The 15967-nt window shown below is 45.9% G+C and overlaps 1 long non-coding RNA gene across 1 annotated transcript; it reads left to right on the top strand.

Annotated features, from left to right (window-relative positions):
• The first annotated feature begins 12300 nt into the window (after window positions 1-12300).
• Window positions 12301-14131, top strand: LOC310912368. The gene is made up of 3 exons (XR_014590664.1): window positions 12301-12343; window positions 12429-12853; window positions 13735-14131. It is a non-coding gene; the product is annotated as an uncharacterized lncRNA (long non-coding RNA).
• The last annotated feature ends 1836 nt before the right edge of the window (window positions 14132-15967 follow it).

The following is a 15967-nucleotide window of genomic DNA, read 5'->3' as shown; positions in this document are numbered from 1 at the left end:
CAAGGCGGTGTCGGGGCCGCTGCCGATCCCCCGGCGGGCGGGCGGGACACGCTGGCGCTGTGCCCGGAGCTGGAGCACTCGCTGTCGGCGCTGGAGCCGAGCCCGGGGTTCCCGGGAAAGGCGGCAGGAGAAGCCGGTAAAACGCCCGGATTGCTCGTGTGGCCCTGAGAGCCCCCAGAACATTGATTTGGGGGGGTCTGTGCGAGCCGCTTGTGGCCTAATGGAATGGGATTTCTCACAAGGACACGCAGTGATGGACAAGGGGAACGGCTTCATCAGGATGAAGGGAGGCTGAAACGACGCGGAAAGAACTCCACAACTAATCCGAGTTGTTAGAGCGGTTTGTATTTATTGGCGTGGGGAATAATTTTATCAAAGACACGCATACCCCCCAGGGGATTTGCCCCCTTTCTTATTTTCTGAGGTTTTACATATTCATGATATCTTACAGACTTTCTTAGTACATATTTATTTTTTGATCTTGCTTATTTTCGTTTGGTATGGTAATTACTTTACGCTTTTCTGGGCACGCTCAGTTTTTAGTGGTGGTGGTCTCCAGGCCATGGTGGGGGTCTTTTTTTATTCATTTTTTTCACCTTTATCATTCTCACGTGTGCTTTGGGTTTTTTGGCACAATTTTAAGAGAACATCTTTATTTTAGTGTCTGTGTTCTTTTCTTTATTTGTGCTCTTAATGCTGTTATTCTGTTGTTTAGGTTAGTTCTTCTAGCTCATTTTCTGATTATGCAGAAGGTTTCTTATTTGTAATGTTCAAATATATGCAAAAACTAATAAGCACAGTGTTATTAAATATATCAATAATATATTATTTTATATATAATAATATATATGTCATATATATATTATGTAATATATAATAATAAATATATCTTATATATTTTAAAATACTACTTGGAATATATTCTAATATACTGTATATGCTCTTTAATTTACTATAAAGGATTAGCTGGGATTTTTCAGTTTATGCCTCAGAGGCCGGTTTAGATTAAATATCAGGAAGGAATTGTTCCCTGTGAGGGCGGCGGGGCCCTGGCACAGGTTCCCCAGAGAAGCTGTGGCTGCCCCTGGATCTGGTGGAAGGTGTCCGTGCCCTGGCTGGGGCTGGAATGGGATGAGCTTTCCCTTCCACAATTCAGTGATTCTGGTGGTCTGGCTGAGCTCAGTCAGCCTGAGGGGCTGTTGCAAATTCAGGCTGGAAGTTGAGTGCTTGTAATTTACACAGTGTAAAGCAAGAATGAACGGTTAAAAAAATTCTAATGCATGATTTTTTTTAATATAAAAAGCATGGAGAGAGGTGCTTCCTTTTATTTTCTTCTGATTAAATGTTATTCCTTACTTACAGCGCTGTAGAAACCCTGTTCTGCTCTGGCTGCTGAAGGACACTGCAGCATCTCCAGGTGCACCTGAAGGCATCTCGACACCAAGAGAGATTTGTTCTGTTTCCGCATTGACTCTGTTGAAAGGTGAACGCAGAATGTCCATGGGTGACCCTGCCAGCTCCACTTGGCTCAGCAGGCATCGCAGGGAGGGCCCTCCTGTCATCTCTCTGGTGAGTCTGGAGGTGGGTTTTTCTGCTGCTCTGGGGCTGTGCTGGGACCCCTCAAATTCCAGTCAGAGGTGCTGGGCACTGCTGGGCCTTGGGGACACCACTGAGAGGCGGCTGCTTTGGTTCTTAATACCTGGAAATCCATGGATTGCTGGGTGATTCCCATATGTTCTCCTGTTTTATAGGAGCTGCAGGGTGAGGTCAGTATTCTGAGGGAGGCCCTGGCAAAGATGCCGAGGAGAAGGAACACGGAGCATCCGGGGGCTTCTCCCTCCTGAGTTTCTCCTGGAGCGGGCTGCGTGTCACGCTGGATGTTTAACCTGGCTTTGGGGTGTTCTCCTGCAGTCCCAGCTCCAGCTGCTGCCCCTGAGCCGAGGCCTTGCTGTGTCCCAGCACTAAACCCGGCAGGTGGGTCCTGCTTTTCCAGCCCTTTAATCCCTCGGGCAATCCCAGATTCCCAGAGCTCCCCTGGGCCCAGCCTGGACTCGCTCCCTGGGAGCTGCACTTCAGTCTGCCTGAACCAAGGACCTCCTGTTTGAAACTTTATTCCTGCTGTTTTTCCTCTTGCAGGTGGTTGGCAAAAAAGGAGAGAGCCAGTCGGAAGTGAAGCCACAGGAAGGCCTTATCCCAGTGCAGGGTTCCCACTTTTCCCTCTGACTCCTGGAGAAACGCCTGATCAGAACCAGAGACTGTCCATTTGATTTCCTGCCCTTTCCAGTAAATCGTTGCTTTCAGCTGGTTTGTGTTCCTGGTGTCATCCTCCTCCTCCTCCATGGATTTGTAAATAGAATTGCTGTCTTTTGCTGAGTGGAATTCTGTTATTCCAGCAATTGTGGCTCTTTGGTTCCATTGAAATGTCACAACTCTGCTGAGAGTTTCAGCTGTCAAATCCAAGTAAGATTGGCGTTTCTTTGGGTTGTTACTCCCACAAACTAGAGATCCTTCTGGAACAGGAGTAAATTGGCATGTTTAACTCCCTCTTCCCTTGAAAATCAGAGCAGAGGAAGCAAATTTGAAATAATCATTCCATGAACTTCTGACTGTTCCAAAAGTTTTCCATGTTAGAAATTCCTGAGCTTGTTTTCCAGGCAAGCTGGGAGTTAGATATTATTCCTTCCTTTAATTTCATGTTTTTCCTCTCTCTGATTTTAGTAAGGCAATATTTATTTTTTCCTATTTTCCATCCGAGTTGGAATTTTGCTAATTCTTAGGGGACATTTCCAAGGAAATTTCCCCAGTTAAGGTTGGTAAATCAGGAATGTGTCAGCACCGTATCCACAGAATTCTGGGAATTCCCAGGAAAACTTGTAAAGTGTTTAATTTCCTTGATTCACCTCATTTTCAAGTTCAATTGAGTGTGTTTTTAATTACATAAATTCCATTAAAACTTAAATCCCGGCCTAGTTGCTGTTCCTTGGACACAAGGGGGTGGTTCTTTCCTGCCTTGGCACATGTGGATGTTCATCCCAAGTGAGCTTCCTGCTAAAACAGAATTTGTTTCCAAGCAAAACTGGGAATTTTCTAGAAAACCTTAATTTCTGGGAGGCACTGGGTTTGTTTTCCCTATCCCTGCCTAATCAAGAAAACTCCTGGGGCCTGTGTTAGGCAGTGACATCAGGGGAGGGCTGTGTTTATTTAATTTTGTATTTTATTTTATTTATTGTTTATTTTATTTTTTACTTTTTGATTTTTATATTTTATGTTAAATATTGTTTTGTGGTTAATGTTTTAAATTTTTTTTGTCTTTTTAAAATGCTTTTGGTTTATTTCTTTAATTTTTATATTTTTAGTCTATTTTTTTTTTTAAAATTTAAAAATTTTTCTTTATTACTATTTAAAATCTTAATGACTTTTATTTTTTTTTAAATTTATTGATATTATTTCAGATTTTACATTCATGTTATTTATTTTGTATTTTAAATTTTTAAATTATATTTTAAATTTATATTAGATTTTATTTATATTTTTTTTCTTTTTTAATAACTTTTGAGGTTTTTTTAAAATTTTTATTTTGTTTTATTTTATTTTATAATATTTTTTTCATGTTTTCATTGTTCCTTTTTTTTTTTTCTTACTCTTTTTTTTCCCCCGAGTATGTGGAAGTTTGGTCCCGCCCGTATCCCGGGCAGGGCAGGGCGGGGGGCGGAGCCGGGGGCGGAGCCGGGGGGGGGGGCGGAGCGGGGGGGCGGAGCCGGGGGGGCGGAGCCGGGGGGGGCGGAGCCGGGGCGGCGGAGCCGGGGGGCGGCGGAGCCGGGGGGCGGCGGAGCCGGGGGGCGGCGGAGCCGGGGGGCGGCGGAGCCGGGGGGGGGCGGAGCCGGGGGGGCGGAGCCGGGAAGGGCGGAGCCGGGGGGGGGCGGAGCCGGGGGGGGGCGGAGCGGGGGGGGCGGAGCCGGGGGGGGCGGAGCCGGGGGGGGGCGGAGCCGGGGGGGGCGGAGCCGGGGGGGGGGCGGAGCCGGGGGGGGGCGGAGCCGGGGGGGGCGGAGCCGGGGGGGGCGGAGCCGGGGGCGGAGCCGGGGGCGGAGCCGGGGGCGGAGCCGGGGGCGGAGCCGGGGGCGGAGCCGGGGGCGGAGCCGGGGGCGGAGCCGGGGGCGGAGCCGGGGGCGGAGCCGGGGGCGGAGCCGGGGGCGGAGCCGGGGGCGGAGCCGGGGGCGGAGCCGGGGGCGGAGCCGGGCAGTTCACGGGGCAGGGCCGGGGTTCTCGGTGTTTGGGTTTTGTCTGGGCTTGTCAGCCAAGTCATAAACAAGCCAACTCGGCTCCTGAACTCTCCAATGAACGTTTGAAACGCTTCCACAGAAGGACACGTTAAGAGTGATTCCAAAGGAATATTTGTAAATGAAGGGTAACGATTTCTGGGGAATTTCCTTGGGAATTATGAACCTCATGCATACGGACTTTCAGAGGTGGAATCCCAGTTTCAGCCTCGGGCACCTGCAGGAGAAGAGGGGTCCTTATCCACAGCAAGGGAAGCCCGGTGCCCCATCGTGTCAGGTGCAGACAATGAACCGTCCCAGGAATGAACAGCAAGTCCCCTCTGCGCTCACCCTTAGAGTGGCAGCAGCTGCAGGTGAGAGATGCCACAGGATGGGGAGGGGAGAGAGCAGCCCCAGGTGGAGCTGGGAACAGTGAGGGGGGACAGAGCAGCACAGGTGGAGCTGTGATGGATAATGAGGGGGCGGTTCCAGCCAGGGGAAATTTAAAAGGGGAGCCTCAGCTGAATTCGGTATCGAGCTGTGAGGAGTGAGAAATTTGTATTTAGGTTGTGGCTGTGCTTCATGAAGTGACTGCAGGAGCACTTGGATTTGGGGTTTTACTTCAGGAAGCGACGAGGGACAAACTTGTATGCTAAACAGATAAGCCAGTTTGGGTTTATTGGGGGGACTTTTTACCTTTTCAGCTTCGTCTCACCAATCCCTCCCCGGTGCTCCCAGAAGAAAAAGGAGTTATGGAGATAAAAGGAGTTCAAATTGATCGAAGGAACTCCTTTTCTGTTGTTGTCTGTGTTTAAAGTGGGGGAGTTTTCTCTTTACCTGGAATTTTAATGAATAGTGGAACTTTTGTGTGGCTTTTATTTAATGTTATGTACTTAGGGGATATGTAGTATTTTGTGTGACTTTTTGGAGTATTATTTGTTATATATAATTTGGTTTTTGAGTGACGGTAACTTTATGGTTGGGTTTGTTTGTATTTGAGGTAGAAATGATTTAAGTAGCTCTTTTTGAGGGACTTCTGAAATGTGTTATTGGGGTTTTGTGTGTTGTATGGAGGGATTCAGGTTGGGTAGGGCTGTTTTTTTCTGTTTGGTGGTTTTTAGTGATTTATTGTGTGGCTTTATTCTGTTCGTAGGTGGTGTATGGTGAGGGATATGTGGTGTATTTAATTCATGTTAGAATTCATAGTTCACATGGTCAGAATATTTTTGAACTGAGTTTCATTGTTGAATTGTTTTTGGGGGGATATTGTGTTTTTCCAGGGTTTATTGTCTAAGGTTTACAGTGGTGTAATAGGCTGTGGTGTGAGGTATAGAGGAAGGTTTATTTATTTAAGAAATAAAATAAAATAAATAAATAAATAAGTCAGGTGGCTTTTATCATAGGGAACATCTAGTGTTTGTTTTAGTGGGTTTGAGACAGTGTGATGTAGTTAATTTTTTAGGGTTTCTTAATATTTACAATTAAATGATTTTTTTGTGTTATTGGGGTTTGTTTATTTAGCCTGCTTGGCTATGGTATATGTTTTATAGTTTTGGATAATTTAGGGGATACTGTTTGTAGTCTAATGGGTCTTTTGGTTTTGTGTGTATTTATAGGTGGTCTGTTTGTTTTGATGGTTTTGAGGAATTATGGGTTCATTGAGTTAGGAATAATTGTTTTTGGTGCTGTTAGTTTAAGTGTATTTGTGCTATTTTTATTTTTGATGATTGATTTGTTTATTGTTGTGCTTCTCTGGGTTTTTCAGTCTGCAGCAGGTTTAAACAGTCAGAAGAAAAAGGGAAAAAAAAAGGCTTTTCTTTAGCTGGCTAAAACTAACTAAGAGCAAAGGAGATCTGTGTGCTGCAGTCTGTCTGTGCTTGGGCTGAACACACTGGACAGGGAATGCACAGGAGTAAACACTGTTTTCTTAAAACAGGCTGCGTGCTTTTTCTTTCCTTGCTTAGCTCTCAAAATCAGTCTGGAAGGTACAGAAGGCATTTTTGAAGTAGTTATTTTAAATGTTTGAGGGTTTTTTGGTGGATAAAATGTTTATTTTGGAGGAAGTTTGTTTGAAGTTTTTGCTTAGTTATAATGAAATTATTTTATTTCTAATTAGGTGTTTTTAGTTTTTATTGCAGTTAAAGGTTGTGACTTTTTTGTTATGTTAGTAATAGAAAATGGGTTTTGATTTGGTATGTAGAGATGGGATTGGTGTATATGGTGTGCTGGTGTTGATTAAGGATCTAAAATTCTGTGGTTTTGATGTGTTAGCTTAATGAGTTTTTATAGTTTAAAAGATGTGGGGTTTATGCTTCTTTGGTTAGAGGCAGGTCTTTAAGTTGGGGGGTTCTGAGTATGTATTTTGGAGGTTTTTTGAGGAGAATGGATATAGGGGTTATTTTTTTATATTTGGAAGATGGACTAGGAATAATAAGAGTTGGCTTTTTTTTGCTGGACTTTTGTTTGTGTTTTCTAAAATTGATATGTTTGTGTGGTCAGGGCAGTGGTGTTTCTGGTGCAACTCTGAGCATCCCTTATTGTTTGTGTGTTTCAGGTGGTCACTTGTCTCACACTGAGATCCTCTCACCCAACAGCCCTGCTGAGATCATCCGTGGATGTTTGGTTTTCTTTATGGCACCTGACTGAGACAGCAGGAATTTCCCAGAGGCAGAGACAGCCTTCCTTGGCCCCTGATGTGGATTCTCATCCCTGGACATCCCAGAGATAAGTGAAGGGCTCAAAGCCACAGAGGGGGTGAAAGTGGGGTGTGGGTTGGGAGTCACCGGGAGGGATTTTTGGGTCTGGTTTGGAGATGGGGATGTCCAAGCTGTGACCCCTTTAGGGCACGTGAAGGGAAGGTCTCACAGTGCTGAGGTGTGCAGGGCAGAGCAGTCCCAGGGCATGTCGTGTCACTTCTCTGTTGTGCACTCTGTGTCTTTTGTGTGTTTTGTTTTGTGTGTCTTTTGCCTTAACCCTTGAAGGGGTCTTTTGGAGACCCCAGGCATTGTTCTTAACATCTCCTTGTTCCTTGGCCAGGCACTGATATCATTGAACTTTGACTCAGGTGCTCAGACACACATCAGGATCCATCTCTCTTCACAAGTGTCCAGTCTGATGCCTTTCCAGGTCTTGTTCTGAGCTGTATCCACAGCTGTGCACTGCTGTGATCCATTCAGGTGGATTAGGTCTTGTCAGAATGCAGAGACAGGTAGATGATTCTGACCTTAGGATTCTCAGGCATCCATCTCTGCTTTTCTTGGGATCAGTGATCCCGTTGGCATCTTCTTCCTGCAGGGTTCTCTGAGCCTGGTCAGCTCCCCATGGGTCTTACCTCGGTCATCTCATTGCGAGTTCTCTCGGTCCTCAGGGTCATTCTTCTTGCTGAGAGATTTCTGTTCCTGTTGTGTCCTCCCTTTTGTCCTGTCCTGTGTCACGGGGGTTGGTGTGTTTGGCCTGGAGCTGCTCTGCCTTGTTGCTCAGTCTGAGTGTAGGGGGAATGGGACAAGTCCTGGGGAGTTGAAATTTGTCATGTGGGGTGTAGTTGGCCTGTAGAGGGTATTCCTGGATTGACACAAAGTGTCTGGAGCTGTCGAGTTCTCCTGCAGCACTTTGACTCTTGTCCTGACTTTGTTTCAGATGCAGATGGATTAAATCCATGGCAGAGTGCCCCATCCCGGGTGAGGGGGCTCCCCTGAGAAGGTCAGTCACTGTTTGCGTTTGCAGGGGAGGTGTAAATGGTGGCCATGTTACAGCACTGCTCTTTGTCTTTGTTTTTAGGAGCTAAGGCTGGATCTCTGCAGTCAAGGTGAAGTGGATGAGGTGAGCAGTGATGGTGGACAGAAGCAGTTGCTTTTGCTGAAGTCTCACTTCTGGTTCTACTCTAAGCATTCACTGGTTTTATTTATTTATTTATTTTGGGTGGTTTCCTTGGCAGATGTGCTGGCCCAGGATGCCAAAGGAGGGTAGATGGGTGCAACATCAAGGTTCACTTGTGCTGTGCTTCAGGCAGAGCAGGGAGGTTGCTGTTTCATAGTAACTCAGCATAATTTTTCCTTTTTTGTTTCTTTGCAGGTGCTGCTGCTGCCCCAGGTGTGCCAGGGAATAGAGGGAGTGGGTGCGTTGGCACTTGGGCAGGTGGCCCAGAGGTGAGTGCTGTGCTCAGTGTGTCCCTTTTCCTTTTGCTGGGTTCACTCTGGGCAGCCTCTGGAGTTGGGGGGAAGATCTGAGGGGGGGCCGGGACAGCGGTGCAGAGGAGCCCCAGGGGTGACTCTTCTGGAGTGAAATAGTCACATTTTCTGTTCTGTGGTTCCAGGTAGTGTGAGGAGGTGCACAGCTGGAGTTTGGATATGGCAGCACTGAGAGAACGTCTTCAAATCCACGGAGCCAACACGTTCATTTCTGCCCAGGATGGATTTTGTCCACTCATATTCAAAAGTTAAGTTGCTGGGGCTGGTGGTTGGGAGAAGGGAAAAAACCTTTTCAGTGCCAGGAGGCAATTTAAAGTTATCTGAGAGAGGAGAGAGCCCTTGTGGGATGGACCCCTCAGGAGTAAAAACAGTGAGGGTGACACAAAGTGTCTGGAGCTGTCAAGTGATCCTGCAGCACTTTGACTTTTGTCCTGACTTTGTTTCAGATGCAGATGGATTAAATCCATGGCAGAGCACCCCATCCTGTGTGAGGGGGCTCCCCTGAGAAGGTCAGTCAGTGTTTGTGTTTGCAGGGGAGTGTAAATGGTGGCCATGTTACAGCACTGCTCTTTGTCTTTGTTTTTATGAGGCAAAGCTGGGTCTCTGCAGTCAAGGTGAAGTGGACGAGGTGAGCAGTGATCAGTGGACAGAGGCAGTTACTATTGCTCAAGCCTCACTTGCTGGTGGAACGCTGAGCATCCAGTGCTGTGTGTTTTAGGTGTTCCACTCACACGATGCCGAGCTCCCCTCACCAACCAGATAGTGGGAGCATTACAGGACTCTGTGGTGAAGCCTTGACCTTCTCCATTTGAAGGGGCCATCCAGGTGGGCTTTGGTAACAGCCGAGGAGTTGAGGTGTGTCAGGGAGGAGGAGGGAGGCTCTGCTCAAGTTTCAGCAGTGCCACATCACCTTGTCTGCTCTTAACCCAGGCACACCCCGCAGTGTTGGTGTCTGAGCACAGCTGGAGCACAGGGCCTGAGGACCTGGGTGTGCTCAGGAGGTGGTGAGTAGCAGAATTGCTGGTTTTTGGCCAATGTGCTGCTGAGATCACATGGTCACATTTGCTTTCCTTTATTGTAGCTGAGTGTGAGATAACAGCCCAGTGACAGCAGGAATTTCCCTGAGGGAGAGGTGGCCTTTTTTTGTACCTGACGTGGATTTGCATCTCCAGATGTCTGAGAGATAAGTGGAGGGCTGGGAGCCACAGAGGGGATGAAAGTGGGGTGTGGGTTCAGGGGTCACCAGGAGGGGTTTTTAAATCAGGTTTGGAGATGGGGATGTCCAAGATGTGACCCCTTAGGCTGTGTAAAGGAAAAGTCTCATTTTTGATCCCAGTGCTGAGATGTGCAGGGCAGAGCAGTCCCAGGGCAAGGTCGTGTCACTTGTCTGTTGTGCACTCTGTGTCTGTTGTGTTATCCCTTTGAGGGATCTGTTAGAAACCCCAGGCATCGTTCTTAACATCTTCCTGTTCCTGGTGCTGATACCAGGCCAGGCATCAAACCCTTGACTCGGGTGCTCAGACACATCAGGATCCATCTCTCTTCACAACCATCCAGGCTGGTGCCTTATCCATCTCTCTTCACAACCATCCACTCTGATGCCTTTCCAGGTCTTGTTCTGAGCTGTATCCACAGCTGTGCACTGCTGTGATCCATTCTGGCAGGTTAGGTCTTCTAAAAGTGCACAGCTGAGTGGAGGATTCTGACCTTGGGATTCTCAGGCATCCATCCCTGCGTTTCTTGGGATGAGTGATCCCGTTGGCATCTTCTTCCTGCAGGGTTCTCTGAGCCTGGTCAGCTCCCCATCGGTCTGACCTCGGTCATCTCATTGCGAGTTGTCTCGGTCCTCAGGGTCATTCTTCTTGCTGAGATATTTCTGTCCCTGTTGTGTCCCCCCTTTTGTCCTGTGTCACGGGTGTTGGTGTGTTTGGCCTGGAGCTGCTCTGCCTTGTTGCTCAGTCTGGGTGTGGGGGGAATGGGACAAGTCCTGGGGGCTTGAAATTTGTCCTGTGGGGTGTAGTTGGGCTGTAGAGGGTATTCCTAGGTTGACACAAATTGTCTGGAGCTGTCAAGTTATCTTGCAGCACTTTGACTTTTGTCCTGACTTCCTTTCAGATGCAGATGGATTAAATCCATGGCAGAGTGCCCCATCCTGTGTGAGGGGGCTCCCCAGGGAAGGTCAGTCACTGTTGATGATGAGAGTCCCATATTTCACATTTATTGGCACTCCAGTGCAGGGCACCTGCATTTACAGCTCCAAACAAGTGAGTCCCTTGGTGACCCCCCCTGGGGAGCAGCTGGAGCCTGCTCTGGGCTGGGCTGGGGGACCAAACACTTGGGGCTGACACAGCTCCACACTGAGGGGGCTTGGGAAAATGCCTGGTTTTGTCCAGGATTTTGTTTTTAACCTTTCTACAAGGCTTTAGTTGTCAACTTGGTAAAAATAAATGCTAAGGACTTCAAACCATGAGGGGCTGGCAAGTTATGCACACCAGTGACAGCTTTTTTGTTTTGTTTTGTTTTTAAATAGCTGTGAGGCTTATATCTTGATTTTCAGACTCTCTTTTTTTGGCTGACTTTTTGTTAACAATCTTATTTTGAAGTGCCTCAACCAAGGACATCCTGTTTGAAACTTTATCCTTGTTGTTTTTCGTCTTGCAGGTAGTTGGTAAAAAAGGATGGAGCCAGTAGGAAGCAAAGCCCCTGGAAGGCCTCATCCCAGTCCAGCTGTTGTTTTGTGTTCTTTAAAAGATTTTATATTTATTTTTAATTTTTAACTTTTTTTAACATTACTTTTAGATTTTTTTTTAGATTTTTATTTTATTTCCATGTTTTTATTTTTTGTATTTTTAATTTTTAAAAACTTTTTATTTTTATTCAGTTTTTTTTTAATTTTTATTTTTTCATGTTTTCTTTGTTCCTTTTTTAAATACTATTTCTTACCCAGAGTATGTGGAAGTTTGACCCTAAAGGAGAGAAAAACCAGGAAAAGACTGACATCAAAGAACACTAAATTCATTTGTGCCATGCTTTAATATGAAAAAGATAAAGGATAGCATGAAAAAAGACCAAGCATTCTCTGTTTTCCAGGAGACTCCCATTCTCTGAGCACTGACCACCCTTCCGGTGGACTTCTACACAGAAACCATTAACTTATGTTTTCTTTGGGGTTGTTTTTTGTTGTTTTTTTTTTTTTTTCTCCATTCTCTTTCTTACCCTGAGTAGAAAAATGACCTCCATGTCCATTGGATGTCTGGATATAATTGAGAGTGCAGTTAGTAAAAAAACCTCTGTATTTTCTGCAAAATTAAAAAACCTGAATGGAGAAAGCTGTGAACACTGTGGTGCCTTTTTTTCTTTTAGGTCTCATTCTCCCCATGCACAGTATTACCAGCAGTAACTTGACGTTGAGGTGTATTTCATTGTTCTTTGTCTTTATTTTTAGGAGATAACATATGATATTGGCACTCCAGGTGAAGCAGACAGGGTGAGTGTTGACTGGTGGATGGAAGCAGTTGTTGCTCAGGTCTCAATTTCTGGTGCAACTCTAAGCATACACTGTTGAGTTTTTTTGGGTTTTTTTTTTTAGGTGGTCCACTTGCAAGGTGTTCCAGTCCTGGATCCCAGCAGCTTGGTGGGTACAAGTTTAAGATATACATGTTTCAGAGTTCTGTCAGACTGGAGCAATTGTGTTTTCACAGTAACTCAGCCTGCTTTTTGCCTTGTTTCTTTGTGGGAGCTGCTGCGGCCCTACGCATACCAGGGAAGAGAGGCAAGCAGGTGAGTTGACATTTTGACAGGATGACTCAGGTGAGCGGTGTGTAACAGCACGCTAAATGTGTACCTTTTCCTTTTGCAGGTACCCTCCGGGCAGCCTCAGGAGTCAAATGGCGATCTGAGGTGAGCCGGGGTAGCGGTGCAGGGGAGGCCTGGGGATTACTTTTTCTGTCAGGCAATTGTCACATTTTCTGTTTTGTTGTCTTAGGTACCATGAGGTGCAGAGCCCAAGACTGGATATGGCAGCACTGAAGTGGATGTGTTCTTTTCCATTGAAGATGGATTTTTGTCCACTCATCTTGTGAAAGATAAGGGGAAAAAGCTTTGCAAAAGGAGGCAATTCAAAGTCAGCTTAGAGGAGAGAGCCCTAGTGGGACGGGCCCCTCGGAAGTAACGGGAGAGGGTTTCACCTCGGCCTCACCGGAGGCTTTGCCGGGCAGGGCAGTTCCGCGTCCTCGCGTGTTTTGCGCCGTCATCTGTCTTTGAGTCTCAACATCCTCGTGGACGTTTTTACCCGAGGAGGTCGCCTTCGGGTCCAGAGCTGTCGCCACGGTCCCCCGGCAGTCATCGCTTCCTTCTCTCGGCCTACCCAGCTTCTCGAGCATCGTATTAACAACTTAGGCGCTAGTTCTTGTAAGGAGTTCCGTTTCATCATCACGTGCTATTGCCTTAAAGCTTTCTTTCCTTTGGTGTCATCAGCCTGTGGCTCATCTTGTGCTAGGAGTCTTGGGTCCATAAGGTGAAGCTGCCTGGCAGTTTCAAGTTGTGTCTGCTGTGTTGTCTGCGTCTGCATTGTGTTGTTTGTGTCCCTTGTCTTCTGTGTGATAGGCCTTTGTTACATCCAGACGCTTTATCTGCATCATTCCGGCCCACATCGGCCGTATTCTCCTCGCGTACTTTCCCAGATCATCCTTATTCCGGCCTCGTTACATTTTGACTTTTTGAGGCCGGCACACGGACACTTGAGCGTTTTCATCCGTTTTCATTCTCAGCTTCGGTAGCGCCGCCTTTTCAGATGCCATTCTCTTGGACTTTTATAGGGAGGGTATTAGATTCCCCTCACGTGCCTGCAGTATCTTTCAGAGTTATCTGAAGTCAGCACTTGTATTCTACCTGTCTCTGCTCACGTTGTATGTGCCAATGTTGAATGCGCCAATATTGCGTCTCTCAGTGTCGGCTTATATTGTGTGTGCCTACATTGTATCCGAGTCTATTGCATCTCACTATGTTGGTTTATATTGTATGTGCCTACATTGTATCTGAATATGTTGTATGTGACTATGCTGGCTTATGCTGTATGCTATTGTATGTGACTATGTTGTATCAGGCTATCTTATGCCACTTATGTGTGAGCTGCCCTGCCCTGGCACATAGTCTTAGTGAGGTAGAACAGTTGTAAAACTTCACAGTTCACCTCTTTTCTGTGGAGTTTTGGGCATAGGAGATATGGGCCTGGAGTGGGGATAACTTGCTGTCAGATAAGCCCTTGTTGACCACCTCTTGTTGTCTTCCAGGTCCCTGAGGAGGATTAGCATCTCTGTGCTTGCTGATGCTACAAGTTTCCTGGAATCTACCATGTACGCTGAAGAGTGACTGTGTGTGTATGAGAGTTGTCTGTGTTTGCTTGTGTTTGCCTGTGTGTGTGTGTGCGCTGACTGGTTTGACTGGTTGTAACCTTGTGTGCGTGACTTTTGCCTTTCAGGTTTTTCAACACATTTTAAATTTAGAATAAAAAATCCCCAGCTGGGGGGGTTTTTTTAATTTTCCCCCCCCCGGCTGGGTTTTTTTTTCCTCGGTCCCGGCCGGTCTGCGAGGCGATGTTCATCGCCAAAGTTTGGGTGCCGACGGCCTAGGGACCGGGGTTTTCGTCAGGCAGGCCGGTTTGTGTTGAGGCTCCCGGGAACCACGTTCCCGAGGAGTGCTGCGAGTGTGTGTTGATGATTGGGGGTTGTTGGGAGGTGCTTTGAGGTGAGAGTGAGGGTGGGTTTGTGTGCAAGCTGTAGGAGGTGCGTGTGGTGGATGACTGTTCTATTTTACATGTGCTGCTTTTGTTTTGCATTTCCTGTACCAATAAAATGAGATATAATGGATGTTTCAGAAGCAGAAAAACTGTCCTATTGTCTCAATGTGTATTTGGCTTGCGGTTCCCTGTATTGTTCCGTATTTGCATTTGCTGCCGTGTTTCCATGTATTGCTGTGTACGAAGCTGTACTTTTATCAGCGTGTCTATGGGTTGTATCTGTACTTGCATTTGTATATGTTGTTTCCATGTGTTTTGCTAAAGTGTAAATAAAAATGGTCATTCAATAGTAGTTGAATCCACCTTAATTAAGATTCCCTCCCGCCCCCTCTGCCCCCCTTTGGCTCCTGTCTTTATTTGGTGTCATTGAGTCATTTTCTCTCACTCTATTTCTTGCTTTCCTTCACTCTATTTCCCTACTTCCAGGTAAGTCTATTTATTTTCCTCTCAATATCTTCATGCTATTTCCTTTTCTCTCTCACTCTGCTTCTTTCTCTCTTAACTCTTTATTTTCCTCTGTTGTTCTATTTCTAGCTGTTTCTCTTTTGCTTTCATTCTGTGTTTCTCTCTAGCTCTGTTTCTCTTTCCCTGTGTTTCGCTGTAACTCTATTTCAGTGTAACTCTGTTTCTCTTTCAGTCTCTGTCTGTTTCTCTGTTTCTCTCACGCTCACTCTGTCTCAGTTTCGCTCTAATGCTGTTTCTCTTTTACTTCCACTCTAACAACTCTGTTTCTCTCCAAGTCTCTCTTTCGCTCTAACTCACTGTGTTTCTCTGTTGCTCTGACTCTTTTTTGCTTTGTTTCTCTGTCTGTTTCGCTCTCTCTCTCTGTTTTTTCTCTGTTTCTCTCTTTCTCTTTCTTTGTAATTTAAAGTTAGAAATAAAGTTTAACTTTATTTCTAACTCTGGTGCAGTGGTAGGAATTTTCATGGGGCCAAGGAACAAATATTAAAAAAAACTTTAAATAAATAAAAATATTTGGTCCCTGGCCGCATGAAAATTCCTACCACTGCACCAGACTTATTATTTTTATTCTTTTTAATTTATATATACACCCTATAGCCCCCCCTATACACAGGGTATACATACTGTATGCCCCCCTAATTAGTCCTCCAGCTGGGAGCAGCTGATTATAGATGACTGCTTAATCACCACACCCCCCACTCCCACCTGGACCACTAATGACCCAATTAGCCAGTTGAATAATTAATCACCCTATGCAAATAAACTAATTAATTACCTACACATATGCAAATCGCTCAATTAATTATGCTGGTGATCTAATTAAATATTCAAACCACCCAATTAATTATGCAGGGTTACATTTACATATAGGGTTACATGTGGGGTTGATTTTAGGGTTCAGAATGCATTACGGTCAAAGGTCAGGGGGTCAGGGTCAAAGGCCGGGGGTCAGGGGGTCATAGGTCAAAGGTCAGGGGTCATAGGTCAAAGGTCATAGGTCAAAAAAATAGGTCAAAGGTCATGGGTCAAAGGTCATAGGTCAAAGGTCATAGGTCAAAGGTCATAGGTCAAATGTCAAGGGTCATAGGTCAAAGGTCATAGGTCAAAGGTCAAGGGTCATAGGTCAAAGGTCAAGGGTCATAGGTCATAGGTCAAAGGGCATAGGTCAAAGGTCATAGGTCATAGGTCAAGGGTCAAAGGTCATAGGTCAAGGGTCAAAGGTCATAGGTCAAGGGTAAAAGGTCAAGGGTCAAAGGTCAAGGGTC

Source organism: Zosterops lateralis (assembly GCF_965231275.1).
Source record: "Zosterops lateralis genome assembly, chromosome: 8".
NCBI lineage: Eukaryota > Metazoa > Chordata > Aves > Passeriformes > Zosteropidae > Zosterops > Zosterops lateralis.
Note: the sequence above shows the minus strand (reverse complement) of the source record. Positions and strands in the feature narration are given on the sequence as shown.